Source organism: Prionailurus bengalensis, chromosome E2 (assembly GCF_016509475.1).
Source record: "Prionailurus bengalensis isolate Pbe53 chromosome E2, Fcat_Pben_1.1_paternal_pri, whole genome shotgun sequence".
NCBI lineage: Eukaryota > Metazoa > Chordata > Mammalia > Carnivora > Felidae > Prionailurus > Prionailurus bengalensis.
Window position 1 is genome coordinate 13,748,936 of NC_057352.1, and position 13,776 is coordinate 13,762,711.

The following is a 13,776-nucleotide window of genomic DNA, read 5'->3' on the forward strand; positions in this document are numbered from 1 at the left end:
GTCGGGCTCTGGGCTGATGGCCCAGAGCCTGGAGCCTGTTTCTGATTCTTTGTCTCCCTCTCTCTCTGCCCCTCCCCCATTCATGCTCTGTCTCTCTCTGTCCCAAAAATAAATAAAAAACGTTGAAAAAAAATTAAAAAAAACATTTTAAAAATTAATTAATTTATTGTTTAGTTTACATCTAAGTTAGCATATAGTGCAACAATGACTTCAGGAGTAGATTCCTTACTGCCCCTTACCCATTTAGCCCATTCTCTCACAACCCTTCCAGTAACCCTCTGTTCTCGATATTTAAGAGTCTCTTATGTTTTGTCCGCCTCCCTGTTTTTATATTATCTTTGCTTCCCTTCCCTTATGTTCATCTGTTTAGTATCTTAAATTCCTCATATGAGTGGAGTCATATGATACTTGTCTTTCTCTGACTGGCTAATTTTGCTTAGCATAATATCCTGCAGTTCCATCCATGTAGTTGCAAATGGCAAGATTTCATTCTTTGTTTTTTTTAATGTTTATTTATTTTTGAGAGAGAGAGAGAGAGAGAGAGAGAGAGAGAGAGACAGATCGTGAGTGAGGGAGGGGTAGAGAGAGAGGGAGACACAGAATCTGAAGCAGGCTCCAAGCTCTGTGCTGTCTGTACAGAGCCCGATGTGGGGCTGGAACTCATGAACCGTGAGATCATGACCTGAGCTGAAGTCGGATGCTTAACGACTGAGCCACCCAGGCACCCCTAGATTTCATTCCTTTTGATTGCCGAGTAATACTTCATTGTATATATACACACCACATCTTCTTTATCCATTCATCCATCGATGGACATTTGGGCTCTTTCCATACTTTGGCTATGGTTGATAGTGCTGCTATAAACATTGGGGTGCATGTGCCCCTTTGAAACAGCATACCTGTATCCCTTGGGTAAATACCTAGTAGTGCAATTGCTGGGTCATAGGGTAGTTCTATTTTTACTTTTTTGAGGAACCTCCATACTGTTTTCCAGAGTGACTGCACTAGTTTGCATTCCCACCAGCAGTGCAAAAGAGATCCTCTTTTTTCGCATGCTTGCCAACATCTGTTGTTGCCTGAGTTGTTAATGTTAGCCATTCTGGCAGGTGTGAGGTGGTATCTCATTGTGGTTTTGATTTGTATTTTCCTAATAATGAGTGTTATTAAGCATTTTTTCATTTGTCTGTTCACCATCTGGATGTCTTCTTTGGGGAAGTGTCTATTCATGTCTTTTGCCCATTTCTTCACTGGATTATTCATTTTTTGAGTGTTGAGTTTGATAAGTTCTTTATAGATTTTGGGTACTAACCCTTTATCTGATATGTCATTTGCAAATATCTTCTCCCATTCCGTCGGTTGCTTCTTAGTTTTGCTGATTGTTTCCTTCTCTGTGCTGAAGTTTTTATTGTGATGAGGTCCCAATAGTTCATTTTTGTTTTTGTTTCCCTTGTCTCTGGAGACGTGTTGAATAAGAAGTTGTTGTGGCCGAGGTCAAAGAGGTTTTTGCCTGCTTTCTTCTCGAGGATTTTGATGGCTTCTTGTCTTACATTTAGGTCTTTCATCCATTTTGAGTTTATTTTTGTATATGGTGTAAGAAAGTGGTCCAGGTTCATTCTTCTGCATGTCGCTGTCCAGTTTTCCCAGCACCATTTGCTGAAGAGACTGTCTTTATTCCATTGGATATTTCCTGCTTGTCAAAGATTAGTTGGCCATACATTTGTGGGCCCATTTCTTGGTTTTCTATTCTGTTCCATTGATCTGAGTGTCTGTTTTTGTGCCAGTACCATACTCGTAATGATTACAGCTTTTTAATACATCTTGAAGTCTGGGATTGTAATGCCTCCCGTTTTCTTTTTCAAGATTGCTTTCACTATTTGGAATCTTTTCTGGTTCCATACAAATTTTAGGGTTGTTTGTTCTAGCTCTGTGAAGATTGCTGGTGTTATTTTGACAGGGATTGCATTGAATATGTAGATTGCCTTAGGTAGTATTGACATTTTAACAATGTTTGTTCTTCCAATCCAGGAGCATGGAATATTTTTCCTTTTTTTGTGTGTGTTTTCTTCAATTTGTTTCATAAGCTTTCTATAGTTTTCAGTGTATAGATTTTTCACCCCTTTGATTATGTTTATTCCTAGGTATTTTATGGTTTTTTGGTACAATAGTAAATGGGATCGATTCCTTGATTTCTCTCTCTGTTGCTTCATTATTGGTGTATAGGAATGCAACCAGTTCTGTGCATTGATTTTATATCCTGTGGCTTTGCTGAATTCATGGATCAGTTCTAGCAGTTTTTTGGCAAAAGCAGAGTTTCTCAAACACTGATAGTGGGGGCCGGATGTGTGGATTCTGGAAGGCAGTGGAATCTTGGTTTCTTTAGTCACCCACAGTTTGGGTGTCATCCCCCTGTGCATCGACAATGTAGCCTAAGCTTGCTTTCTTTCTCTGGGCTGTTGGAAGGGTACATTCCATCCCGGGAATGGATGAAATCACGCTGACATTTATGATAGGGAGGCATTTTGAAGCAGCATCCTTTATTCACACTTTCCTTTCACCCTTCATTTGCTTCTCTCCCCTCAGGGTGGGTTTCACTTCTCTTGTCTGTCCTCTGGGGTGAGACTGGGGGAGTATGGGAAACAAGGGAGGGGTTCAGGGCTCTGTAGGGGGCTGTGCCCTGAGAGGGGCAGTTGCACCGAAGGTAGAGTTTTCCACGAAGCTTAGCTGCTTCACCCTGTGAGGGTGCAGACAGTGGGGCTGCAGCCTGGGATGTGAGGTGGAGACCCCGTCACCCATAGCAGTGGGTTTTTTTGAAGTGGAGGGTTGATTTCCCTAAGGGCTCCAAGCCAGGCAGTGTAGATAAACAGGAGGAAATACCATTCTTCCTCTCATCCACTAATGAGTTTGGAGGGCTGATCCAGTTAATACCCCTACCGTGAGTGAGGACAAGGGAGTTTTATACAGTTCACTTTTGGGAGATATTCCCACATGGTGGCCTCAAGGAGATCCAGAGGTCAGGGGAGAGCCCTGAGCCAGAAGTGAGGAGAGCTGGTTCTGTGTGAGCTGAGTACTCCTTGAGAAAGTCACTCCCCTACCCTGGATGTGGGTTTTCTTATCTGGAGTTGAATTTGGCTGATACAGTCTTTTACCTTCCTTCTTGTCCTCAGGTCTGATGCTGTGATTAGCAGCTGGGAGGCAGGGCGGGTGTGGCAGAGCCCTGAAAGCTTCTTCTGTCTCATGTGCCTGCCTTCTCCCAACGAGCAGGTTGAGAATTATTTCAGTAGCCCGAAGATGTCCACTGTGGGTGTGGTAGGGACAGCCTTTGAAGTCAGGAGCCCCCCTCTGCCCTGGGGAAGGAGGGCCTAGTTGGGGGGTTCCTTACCGTTGCACAGAATTCTCATGTTTTGGTTTGATATGACTTCCCTTCCTGTTCTCCCACCTCTTCCACAACTTTCCCGTGAGCATCACATTCGGTTTCCATAGTGGGCTGATTGTTTAGATAACTTTCCCGGTTCTTTCCTGCCTGTGGTTCCCTGAAACAAATAGCAGGAAATTGTTTTCATAGCCATCAGGGTCCCGCTTCATGTTTTCTTCTTTCCCTGCAGAACCTGACAGAACACACAGAGCACAGAGATGCATGTGCATGCTTTAGCTCCCAGTGCTCCTCTGCAGTGATGGGTGGGTGGGGTTATATTCTTAATATTGCCTGGGGGCCCACGGCACATTTCTGTGAATTGTGTGTGGAATGCTAATGGCTTGTGTGTCACTGCCATTTAGTTTAAAGTGCACGTGTGTGTTACAAGTGCCTTGTGTGTGCATGCGGATCAGAATGTGGGGTCAAGGTGATTGTTGCTGAGAGGAAGTGATTTAGGAGCTTGTTTGCTCTCTGTTTCTGCTTTTTAATGCAATGTGGTGGTAATGTGTTGTCAGAGTGCTGATTAAAAAGATGTTAGAAATTTCCTTAATCTGGTCTGAAATTCACTTTGTTTTATTATTGATGTGAAATGTGTAAGGGTGTGAGGAAGTGGAGGATGAAACATCAGACCTTCCTGAGCAATCGAGGTCAGTTCTCAGAAATTGGATGTTGACTATTTAGTTATCACCACCCTTGGATTTGTGAGCAGGATCCAGAGGATCGGAGCGCTTCTATGACAGAGGTGTTATCCTGTCCTGGGACAATTAGAGACAAGTTGGCAAACAGGAAACAGGTCAAGTTTGGGGCTTGTTTCTAACCAATATTTAGGCATTCTGACCTTTAAGAACAATTTAATTTCACTGATACTGTCACCTAACTACCAACTGTAAGGTGCTGAATTTTCAAGGATAAATGAAATTCACTCCCTGTTCCGATTATTAATTGTTGGTCTTTTCTTGGACAAGGCTCTCTGGGCCCAATTCCCTCAGTACCCAACTCTCTTACTAGGCCGCTTTTGAGAGCTCTCTCAGAACCGGACAAGCGAGGCTGATCCTGGAAATGGCTGATGCAGGAGACAGGGGCAGGAGCCTAGCTCCTTGCAGTGTCTGACTCTCCTTTTCAGGACATAGTGACCATGGGAAGTAGGAAATGTCTCCTTCGGAAATCCTGTGATGGGCAAGGTGGTGGGGATGGCAACTCTGATGGTCCCTCACCTGTCTCTCAGCTCCTCATGACACGAGAGCATGCCCTCAAGCATTCCCAGAGATGGGCATGAGTGTCTGTGCCTTGGGGCCCTGGAAACAAGATTTGTTAGCTACTTCTAAGAACATCATCAGTGAGAAGGAAGGGCAATTTGAGGTCCTGAAGAATTATCTTTAGGGAACTACTATTACTTCACTCCATTCAGACCAGGAGGTTAGTGGTAGCAAAGCATGGGGTAGAGAGACCAGGGTGCAAAAATGCTCGGACTGATTGGTGCCAAAACTTTTTCTGAGACTCTCACACTAAGTTTGGATCCCCTCTACCCTAGCAAGGCACCAAGTGAACTTGGGTAGGACTTCCCCTCCCTGGAAAAACCATTTTGCTAAGGCTTTGTGATGTCCTCTTGTGACTTTTGCCTCTTCAATACTGCCTTTCATATATTCATTTCAGCCTGAGGTCACTTGTGTAAAATTACTGGGGTTAGAGTGAGTGAAATGTTTCCAGACCCTACATTCTTGGGGTTGCCTCTGGGCCCTGCAACAATGGGGCCCTGGGAACTTAGTTCTAGCCTGGGTCCTTGTGTAGCTCTTTCATCATCCCAGCTACTCTCTGTGAGAGAGACTTCAAGCACTGGGATTTCTTAGATGTACATGCGCCTTTGGAGTCAGATAGACCAGATCTGGATTTAAGTTCGTGCTTTGTTCTTTGACCTTGGCAAAGAACCTTGGCAAGTGATTTATGCTCTCTTAACACTCAGTTGCTACACCTGTCAAAAGGAGATGATGCCTACCATAATAGTTATTATAACAGTAAAATTCATTGAGCATCTTACAGTTATTAATTCATTTAATCCTCATACATTTCTAGGAATTAAGTGCTGGTGTAGTTGTCATTTTTCAGATGAGGAAATTGAGGCACAGAGAAGTTAAGTAGCAGGACCAAGTCCATGCAATGTGTAAGTGGTGGAGCTGGGATTCTGAACTTGGACAGTTTGACCCCAGAGTTTGTGTCTTCAACTACAGCACTAGACCTTGTATTCACAGAATGTTAATAAGAATTCATTGAGATTAGGGCGCCTGGGTGACTCAGTCGGTTGAGCATCTGACTCTTGATTTTGGCTCAGGTCATGATCCCAGGATTGTGGGATCGAGCCCCACATTGGGCTCTGTGCTGAGCATGGAGCCTGCTTGGGATTCTCTCTCTTTCTCCCTCTCTCTCTCTTTCTCTCTCCCTCTGCCCATCCCCCACTCACGTGTGCACACACATGTTCTCTTTCTCAAAAATAAAAAAAATTAAAAAGGTAAGAAATCCATGTTTTTAAAAAATGTTTACCTATTTATTTTTGAGAGAGAGAGAGAGAGAGAGAGAGAGAGAGAGCGAGAGAGAGAGGACAAGCTGGGGAGAGGCAGAGAAAGAGAGGGAGACACAGAATGTGAAGCAGCCTTCAGGTTCTGAGCTGTCAGCCATCAGTGCAGAGCCCAACTCGGGGCTCGAACTTATGAATCGGGAGATCATTACCTGAGCCAAAGTCGGATGCTTAACCAACTGAGCCACCCAGATGCCCCAAGAAATCCATGTTAAAAAAACCAATTCATTGAGATAAACATTTAAAGCACTGGGTATAGGGGCGCCTGGGTGGCGCAGTCGGTTGAGCGTCCGACTTCAGCCAGGTCACGATCTCGCGGTCCGTGAGTTCGAGCCCCGCGTCAGGCTCTGGGCCTGTTTCCGATTCTGTGTCTCCCTCTTTCTCTGCCCCTCCCCCGTTCATGCTCTGTCTCTCTCTCTGTCCCAAAAATAAATAAACGTTGAAAAAAAAAATAAAGCACTGGGTATAGTGCTTGGCACATAATAGGCACTCAGTAAATGGTACCTGTTACTACCAAAGTGGAGAGGCCTCCTTCCATGTGGGCGTGTGGAAGGTGTGGCCCTGGGTCAGGGTAAGGCAGGAGAAGAGACAGGAGTTCCTGCTGACCTGGGGTTTACACAGTATCAGGGTTTCTTCCAGCCTATCTTTTAAATTAATTAATTAATTAATTAATTAATGTTTATTTATTTTGAGGGAGCATGCACATGCAGGAGCGAGCTAGGCGGGGAGGGGCAGAGAGAGACTCAAGAGTACTCTTAACCAAGTGAACCACCCAGGCGTCCCCCCAGCCTATCTCTTTTAGACAGGGCTTATTGGCAAAAGTCTTGTTCCTGTAATCCCAAAGTTGCCTGACAGGCCCCAAAAGGAAAACACAAGAGCTGAAACTGGATGGCCATAGGGAGGGGCTCCCTCCCAGCAAGCCAGTGCTCAGGGATCACTTCTCTGAATCTGCTTCAGAGGAGTTTGACTTTTCATTTCCTGACATCTTATGCATTTGATCAGGGCTTCCAATAAGCCACCTGTGGAACAGAGTGGGGCTGTTGCCTGAATTGGCACAGGGTGGAGTGTTAGTGCCGGAAGCCAGGGAGACCCTGCAGGGACCCAGGGAGACCCAGATGTGGGCTTTGGAGGAGGGAGGTATCAAGCTGGCTCTGCTGTCTTGGGTTGTATACCTTGGCTCTCCGCCTGGGCCTGGGAACAGCTTGGTCAGCAACGCCTGCCCCGCACGGTGCCAGCTGGGTTTGGAAGCCACAAGGCTTTGGGGGCTGGGGGACCTGGATTCCCTTCATGGCTCTGCCACTTTTTAGTTGTGTAGCCTTGGCCTTTTATTCATGTTCTCTGACCCTCAGTTTTCTCATGTGTGAGAAAATTGTGAGGATCAAGTGAAATAACATACATAAAGCACCAGAGTGGTAACTTACGTAACTGTAGGTGCTCAGTAACTGTTCTCAGTCGTGGGTAGGTGCAGTTGGGGGAGGAGGGAAATATAAAATACAGTTCCTTCCTTTAAGAAGGTTACAGTTTGGGTGTGGTCAGAGGTAATAAGACAGGTAAACCTATAAATCAGAGTTGGGACTGCATGTAATGAAACACAGAGCACTGAGTGTAGCAAACAGAGCTTTTGGAGTTCATATGCAGGAGAGCTGCCCTGTGGACTACGCTGCTCAGGGAAGGCTTCCTGAACAAGTGAACTGGGCAAACCTGCAAAGGTTGGGAGGAAGGTGGAGGGGCATTCCAGGAAATATCTGAGTTGAGGCCAAGTAGCATAAGTTGAGCGGAAGGAGAGGAAACCAGCTGGATACCCTAAAGGGTAAAACCGTCCTTGACAAAGGTCAGGCTGAGGCAGATATTCCAGATGGGATTTTAAAAAAAGACAGAGGGTCACCAGGGTGGCTCACCCCGCTAAGCATCTGACTCTTGATTTAGGTTCAGGTCATGATCTTATGAGCCCCGTGTCCAGCTCTACACTGAGAATCTATTTGGGATTCTTCTCTCCCTCTGTCTGCCCCTCCCCCACTCATGCTGTCTCTGTCTCTCTCAAAATAAATAAATAAACTTTAAAATAAGAAAATAAAAGAAGACAGAGAAAGGTGAGTTTCAGGCAGAATTTCGGGAGAAATTCTAGGGTCTCAAAATTAGAATGATCTCTAGGTAGGGCAAAAGGGGTGGCCACCTTTAACCTCAGGCCAGGCTTAAGTTCAGGAGAGGAGCCTGAAGCGGCAGAAAGGGAAGGAAGGGCTCCTTCCCCAGGGATCTGGACTTGTCAGCTTAAACACAGCAAGTGCCACCCAAGGTTTCCTGAAAGGGAGTGAAAACTAAGTCAGGCCAAATCCTTGGTGAGCCAGTTAGGGGCCTGATGAGTTGGATCTGATGTCCAAGGAAGTTCAGATGTCAGCAGGTGGTATCCACTGAGAATTCCTTGTTAGGCTCTGGCTATCCTTGACTGAAAATGTCTGTCTTTAAAAAAAAAAATTCCTTTGTGTTTTTTCTTTCTTTGTTCCTATTGTTAGTTCGTCTGAAAACTTAGTCTTGGTTGAACTAAGTAGAAAAGGTTCATTCTTACCTAGCCAGTCTAACTAGGGTTGTTGTAAGAACAATTCTGGAAAACAATGTGTTGGTGGCCATGGACATCCATTGCCCTTTTGATAACTTTAGTAGCATGATTGTACTGTTAGTATGCCCTATTCTTTATCTGAGTACATATTTAACTTTTCTCACTCCTCTGAAAGCAACTTAAGGTTAGAAACTGTGTCTTTGTTTCGGACTTTTATTAAAGTACCTGTCAAGAAACTACTTACATTATAGGTATCCAATAAATATTCATTAAATTGTAGGTTTTAACATGTGTGTCACACACAGAATCCAGTAAATGCTTGACATTTTAATTCATTCATTCATTCATTCATTCATTCATTCAGTCTCTTAAGAGGTATTTAGTTTCCTGAATGACTACTAGATACTAAGCATTATATTGGGCATCTAATGGGAATAAAATCTAAGGATTTTAGTGGTCCTTAAAGGGCTCATGGTCTTATGAGAGAGTCAAATAAACAGACAATTACAGAGCAGGATGACAAATGTCATGACTCAGGGACAGATTGAGTATTATAGGAGCACAGAGGAGGAGGGTCTCATAATTCATCTGGAATGAGGGTGGAGGTGTTGAGATCAGTCAGACAAGGCTTTTTTCCCTTTTTCTCTTTTCAAGAACAACATTCTAAAGGAGGAATAAAAATTGAGGAAGGAGCCTCCCAGGCAGAGGGAATAGTGTGTACAAAGTCAGTGGTGTGAGGGCTACCTGTATATTCAGGGAACTGTAAGTGGTTGAGTATATTATAACAGGGAGTACAGAGGGACCGTGGTTAGCAATAAGCAGGGAACATTATGAAGAGCCTGGCATACTAGGTAAAGAAGTTTGGATTTTATCCCCAAGGTAATGGTACGGGCATTGACATGATCAGATTTGTATTTTAGGGAGATCACTTTGACTATCAAAGTGGAGAACAAGTTGAATCAAAGTGTTGGAGGAAGATGAACCAGGGCAATTCAGGGAACAGGATAGGTAAGCTAGGTGATTGCTGCTTCCTGCTTCTCTAGGTTACTCCTTCCCATCTTGAGGGACTGTGTTTCCAGAACCTGCCATAGCACCTGGTTAACAGGAAGCACTTCAGAAATACTTCTCCCTCCTCTTTGTATCTCACAAGCCTAATACAACGCCTGACACTTGGAGGTGCTCGGTGCACATTGGTTGGCTCCACCACTGTGACTTGTGCTAGCAGCTGCTGAGCACTAATTTGAAGATAGGGTGGGTACCCTTCTTCCTGTGGTCACAAACCAGGCAAAATTGCTTTCTGGGTTAGAACTGACTTTGAAGATATCTTTCGCATGGCCCTTCTCAAGATGTCTCCAAAGACATTCTCCATCTTCTGAGAGTCTTTGTTCTAAAGTGAACAGTGAGAGAGAGGGGTGCCGGGGTGACTCAGTCGTTTGAGCGTCTGACCTCAGCCCAGGTCCTAATCTCATGGTTCACAAGTTTGAGCTGATAGCTCAGAGCCTGGAGCCTACTTCGGGTTCTAAGTCTCCCTCTCTCTCTGCCCCTCCCCTGCTCATGCTCTGTCTGTCTCCCTCTCTCAAAAATAAAAAACATTAAAGCAGACAGTGAGTCACTTTAGGGCATGAAACATATTTTTATATCCCCAGGACTTATCATAGGGCATGATAGATGATAGTAGTAGGTGATAGTAGGTGATGGTAGATATTTGTTCCATGAATTTGAGATTCATTGTTTTGGACTTGAAATGTATTTTATGAAACATGTTAATAAATGTTGATTAGGTTCTGATTCCTCCTCACAAGCCTTTTAGATTTTTTTTAAGTTTATTTATTTTGAGAAGGGGGGGTGAACATAAGTGGGGGAGAGGCAGAGAGAAGGAGAGAGAATCCCAGGCAGGGTCTGCGCTGTCAGCACAACCCAAGCCTCAAACTCAGGAACAGAGTGCAGAGTCCAACGCAGGGCTTGAACTCACAAACTGTGAGATCACGACCTGAGCCAAAGCCAAGAGTCGGGGTGCTTAACCGACTGAGCCACCCAGGTACTCCAAAAAGCCTTTTAAACCTGTAGCCTAATGGGTAACTGGGCATACTGAAGACTGGAGGCGAGGAACTCGAGGAGATGGGAGGAGTTAGCAGAATGGGAAGTAAGTTACTTCCCAGAAATATTTGAAAGCTGAACTGAAACAGTTCAGAAAGATTCTGGCCAAAGGGTGTAGGTTCTTCGAAAGTTCTACTAGGAAGATTGGGAAGCTCTGCGTTCTCTTTACCATCTCCCGTTATACAGATTGCTTTGGTTTCTCCTCATACACTTTAAAATTTTTTTTTTTTAACGTTTATTTATTTTTGGGACAGAGAGAGACAGAGCATGAACGGGGGAGGGGCAGAGAGAGAGGGAGACACAGAATCGGAAACAGGCTCCAGGCTCCGAGCCATCAGCCCAGAGCCTGACGCGCGGGGCTCGAACTCACGGACCGCGAGACCGTGACCTGGCTGAAGTCGGACGCTTAACCGACTGCGCCACCCAGGCGCCCCAGCTCCTCATACACTTTAACGTGTATTTATTTTTGAGACAGAGAGAGACAGAGCATGAACAGGGGAGGGGCAGAGAGAGAGGGAGACACAGAATTGGAAACAGGCTCCAGGCTCTGAGCCATCAGCCCAGAGCCCGACGCGGGGCTCGAACTCCCGGACCGCGAGATCGTGACCTGGCTGAAGTCGGACGCTTAACCGACTGCGCCACCCAGGCGCCCCTCTCCTCATACACTTTAAAATACAGTTAAACTAGATGACTCACCATGTTTTCCTGATTATTTTTTTTGTTTCTTTTTTTCATTAGGAATGCCCTCCTCCTTTATGCCATTATCATCATCCTTCAATTCCCTGCTGAAATGCTACACTCTTTTCCCTGAAACCCTATGGAAGAAATAGTCTCTCCCTATCCTGAATGTTTTTGGCTTTTAGACCCCTTCATGGTACTTAATGCTATTACAATAATTATATATGGGTTATCAGCCTTATTCCCACTAGGAGGAAGGGATCTGATTTAGCTATGTGTATTTCATAGCACAGGGACTTGTAAATGTTGACTGAACCATGTGACAGAACTGTATTACTAGCTTAGTGTGATGGTTAATTTTATGTGTCAACTTGACTGGGCCATGGGGTGCCCAGATATTTGGTCAAACATTTGGTCAAACATCACTCTGGGTGTTTTTGTGAGGGTGTTTTTATAAGGGAGTTTTTATATGAGATTCACATTTATTTTTATCAAAAAAATTTTTTTTTAATATTTATTTATTTTGAGAGAGCACAAGTCAGGGAGGGGCAGAGAGAGAGGGAGACACAGACTCTAAAGTAGGCTCCAGGCTCTGAGCTGTCACCGCAGTGCCCAACGTGGGGCTCTAACCCACAAACCACGAGATCACGACCTGAGCCCAAGTGGGACACTTAATGGACTGAGCCACCCAGGTGCTCCTATGAGATTAACATTTAAATTGGTAGACTGAGTAAAGCAAGTTGTCTTCGCTAATGTGGGTAGACCTCATACAATCAGTTGATGGCTTGAATAGAACAAAAAGTTTGATCCTTCTCTGAGTAAGAGAGAATTCCTCCTTACTGCCTGGGACATCAGCTTTTTCCTGCCTTCAGACTTGAACTGAAATTTTGGCTCTTCTTGAGTCTGGAGCCTCCTGGCCTTTGGATTAGAACTACATTTTTGGCTCCCCTGGTCGCCAGCTTAGTGACTTAGCCCACAGATTTGGGGACTTGTCAGCCTCTTTAATCAAGTGAGCCAATTCCTTATAAATCTCTTTATGTCAATCTTTCTTTCTGTCTATCTAACCTCTGTATCTAGATATATCCGTCCTATTGGTTCTGTTTTTCTGGAGAACCCTGACTAATACACTTAAGTCCTGGATTTTAGAAATACTCTAGAGAAAGGAAAAGAGTTTGATCTACCTTTCCTGGAATTGGATTAACATGAGACATGCTTTTAAAATGATGTTTACCCTTTGATACCTTTTCATCTCCCAGACGCTTCTCATCTAAACTCTTCTTCCTTTTCCAAGATTTCAGGCTCATAGGACTTGGACGCTTCCATCAGCCCTCCACTGTAGTACCTGACCAACGCCCACCCTGTCCTTCACTTAAGGCCCACATTTTCCTTGCTTTTGAGTCCTCTTGCCAACCTCACCCCATCAAAGCCCCAACTCAGTGTCATAGGTCTGAGGTTGGTCGGGGCAGTGGGGGGGGGGGGGGGGTGGGAAGCAGCCTGCTATTCAAGTGATGCATGTGTAGCTGAAAGCTCTCTAACCTTCTCAGAGTTATTTGCTAAATGACTTGGATGAAATATCAAGTAGTTTAAAAAAATGGGGTGAGGTTTGTAGGCAGAGTGGGGATGACATTTTGAGTAATTGCCTAGTGGGCAGGCAGAACAACCCTCCTGACCTTCAGTCCGAGGGTAGGCACCTCCTATGCCCTTGCTGCTTTGACAGATTCTTCTCTTTTCCATTTCTGAAACCACAGCTTCTCCCAAAACAATAACAAATAAGCGCTCCCACAGAAATAGCAGTGGAGATTCTGCTGCTGACACAAGAAAAGAGGGAGGGGGCAACCATGTGCATGTCTCTGATGGATCTTTATAAGTTAGCAAATACTTATGGTTTTGGAAAGCCCATTTTAGAAGAATATAGACTGGGGCGCCTGGGTGGTTTAGTTGGTTGTGTCCGATTTGGGCTCAGGTCATGATCTCATGGCTCGTGGGTTCAAGCCCCACATCTGGCTCTGTGCTGACAGCTCAGAGCCTGGAACCTGCTTGGGATTCTGTGTCTTCCTCTCTCTCTCTCTGCCCCTCCCCTGCTCGCTCTCTGTCTGTCTCCCTCTCAAAAATAAATAAACATTAAAAATTTTTAGAAGAATTAGACTGTTTTAAAGATGATGAGAAAATCAGAAGTCTTATATTATGTGTGGCTATAAATAAAGAGCTAAAGAGCTGGCAGGAGAGCAGATGTCAGCGGAGGCATTAGAGGTACCCTGTTTTCAAGGATGTTGGTTAGTCAGATCTGCACTGAAACTGCTCTGGCTTAAAATACTTAGCACCTAGCATATTGTAAGATCTTCCCTGCAGGTTTCCTGTGAGAAGGAGGGGGAGGATTTAGGGGAAAGATCATGATTATAATATGAAACTACAAACTCCTTGCATCTATTTCCATGTTTAAATATATTTAGATCTTTCTCATGTTAA